This window comes from Sinocyclocheilus grahami, unplaced genomic scaffold (assembly GCF_001515645.1).
Source record: "Sinocyclocheilus grahami isolate Dianchi unplaced genomic scaffold, SAMN03320097.WGS_v1.1 scaffold1924.1, whole genome shotgun sequence".
Lineage (NCBI taxonomy): Eukaryota > Metazoa > Chordata > Actinopteri > Cypriniformes > Cyprinidae > Sinocyclocheilus > Sinocyclocheilus grahami.
In genome coordinates, this window is record NW_015507103.1 from 41,043 (window position 1) to 44,442 (window position 3,400).

Genomic DNA, 3,400 nt, shown 5'->3' on the forward strand with positions numbered 1-3,400 from the left:
GCCGGGTTCAGACCCATTGCAAACCCTCTGATTTACAAGTGCTGAAACCGCACTCCCTGACTTCCCCTAATGATCCTATTGAATCCTCTAGTGGATGGTTACTGTCCGGCAAAGCTGACTGTCTTGCCGTCCCGTTGAGGATGTTCTTCTGATACCGACTGCTCTGGAGGACTCAAATGCTGTTGATTTGAGTGTGGGCCTGTTTGTGTGCCACCTGTTTCCAGTGAGTTTCAGTTAATAATGGATGCTAGCGCACACACAGTGATGCTTTCTGTCATGTGTCTGTTTAACAACAAAGCCAGGAGAGTGTCCACCCCTATCATCTGTAAGAAGATTGTGTACCTGGTCCTGTACTAGTGACTTAACTGTCCCAACAATGAGAAGTGCTGCAGCAATGGATGCGGACGTTACTGTACGGCTCCATATATAGGTATTTGTTCTATTATTTTGGTTGATAAGTGATACATTTTTGCGTTTTGTTGTTCTCGTCAAAGGGAGCTAGAATTCATCCTTTAGGATAGTTTTAAACACCGGATTGCTTTACAAAATAAATAGGAATAATACTTGGAATATAATTCACTTTGTAGGTAAAAACTTGCTATTCATGCTTTGAGTTTCATGCTGTATATAGAAGTGGCATACTGTCTATATGCACAAACTAAAGCTGACTGTGTCCATGCAGTGAAGCCAGGTCAATGTCCCAACCCGAAGAACATTCCACTGTCTGCTTAAAGCTGTTTCCATGATGGCCAGTGTCCTGCCACACAGAAATGTTGCCCAACTACCAGTAGCCGTTCATGCAGTGAACCAAGTGGTCAGGGAATATGTTATGGTCAGGGAAGCGGTTATGGTCAGGGAAGCATTGAAGGAAGGGATCAGGGAAGTGGTTATGGTCAGGGAAGTGGTTTTGGTCAGGCAAGCGGTCAGGCGAGCCATCAAGGAAGCGGTTTGGGAAGAGGTCAGGCGAGGTATCAAGGAAGCGGTTTGGGAAGTGGTCAGGCGAGCGTTCAGGGAAGCGGTTTTGATCAGGGAAGAGGTCAGGCGAGCGTTCAGGGAAGCGGTTGTGGTCAAGCGAGTTGTCAGGGAAGTGGTCAAGCAAGTAGTCAAGCAAGCCGTCAGGGAAGTGGGCAAGCGGTAAGGGAAGTGGTTATGGTCAGGGAGGTGGTCAATGAAATGGTCTGATGTGGTCAAGGAAGAGGTCTGGGATGTGGTCTTTGAAACTTTCATTAGAATTTTGCGTAACACCAACTGGAGGTCTTCTCAACTGAGTGCTTTATTCATATGGCATGTTTTCCTTGTCTCTAAAACCGTTTAGAAAGGTTTTCTGTTGCTCCCCCTTCCCTCAAATAAAAAGAGTGTCTTGATTGAAGCGTTGGTGTTTTTGTTCTCATTTGGCTGTTTTCTCACATAACTGCTATCATATGCATTTTATACAAGATCTGGCAACTGGACAACCTTGGGCAAATATACTGACGTGACTATTCATATAACGTGGTCTGGGCAATTCAAATTACGGGAAGGTGGCGGGAGAAGACTCCCGGGAAGAAGCGTGTTGGGGTCAAACATTTAAAACAAACCAGCTGGGTTTGTCCATATTTGACCCAGTGCTGGGTCGCCAAATTAACCCAAATTGGGTTGTTTTTCAGCATTCTGTCACCGATGGCGTTTTGGTTCCTTGCTGCTGTTGCCTCTGGCTTGCTTAGTTGGGGACACTTAATATCCCGTGACATCATTGACTTGATTGCACAGACACTAATTAAACCGAACTGAGCTGGATGATGACATCACTCTTTGTCTGCCCAACAGTTACTGTAATTTCATATCAACTCTAAGAAAGGATATTTTCGTGGCCAGAGAAAACAACCTTCTTACAGGAGCCTAACAATTGTAGCGTCTGGACCACTCCAACACACAATATATATTTTGTTAGCTAGATTTCACAAATACTTTGTAACACCCCAGGACGCCAGAACAAGACCCTGGTTTCATGGTAACCCGATACATTTACAACCTTGTGGAATGCGAGCCGACTACTTAGCTGCATTCTCCAGAAACAAAGGGACACAAATGCACAGGAGAAATGGACTTTTCTACTAATTAATTCATAGGAAAACCTTCTTTGAATGAACACCCATTTTCTTCAGGCCATTGTGTATATTATTGCTGTGTTGTATTTAATCTGTTGTATTATAGACTATTTTTAGCATTCGAGCATGTAGCAAGGATCAAAATCGTAATGGGACATTATTCACAAGCAGGATCAGAGACTAGTGTAATCTGTGCACAAGTTTTATTAACTAAATGCTAATATGCATAACTACATCTCGTCTAAGGGGATGCGCATGTATCCCGACAAGGTTAAGGCTGTGGTGGATTGGCCAACCCCAGGGTCCTGTAAGGCCCTACAGAGGTTCCTGAGGTTCGCCAATTTCTACCGGTGCTTAATTCTCAAATTTAGCCAATTAGCCGCTCCTCTGACTGCCTTGACCTCCACATAGACTACGTTCAGGTGGTCTAGTGCAGCCGAAGCTGCATTTACCAACCTCAAGAGCCGCTTTGTTCCGGCTCCGTTCTCATTACCCCTGACTCCACACGTCAGTTCGTGGTGGAGGTCGATGCGTCAGAGGTGGGGGTAGGTGAGGTGCTATCCCAGCGCTCTTCCTCGGATGACAAGATGCGTCCTTTCGCGCTTTTCTCCCATCGTTTATCACCTGCCGAACATAACTATTACATTGTTAACCGAGAGTTGTTGGCGGTCAAGTTAGCGCTGGAAGAGTGGCGTTATTGGTTTGAGGGTTCGGGTGTACCCTTTATTGTCTGGACCGATCAGAAGAACCTCGAGTACATCAGGTCCGCCAAACGACTTAACCTCCTGGGGTCGACAGTTCCGGCGGCGGAACTTTTTGCAGATTTGAATGTTGACAGCGAAAATAACTAAAATGCTCCTTCATACTTGACCGTACATGTAAGAGTAATACAGCATTTCAGTCTGTAAAGGGTCTACTTTTATTTGTGTACACTCACAATATCAACAAAACATTGTGCTTTTGCAAAATAAAGAAAATAAACAGGGTGTGCTTTTAGCCGTCTCATTCTCCGCGCATATCTGTTTGAAACGCGTCACTAAGATGAACTGAAACTCAGAGAATATTTGACACACACACATGAGAGACATATCTATAGAAAGCTTAACATGTATACTTTTAAACGAAGTAAGTCATGACGAAACAAATATTATGTGACAAAGTAATCAGTATGAAACCAACGTGATGTCAAGTCTTGGTCGTCGCCTTCATTATCGCTAATGTGACCACACGCCGATCGCGCTTTTGATATTACAATCAAAACACACTCCAGCACGTGAGATGCGTGCATGTAAACGCCCACATCACAGCAAACA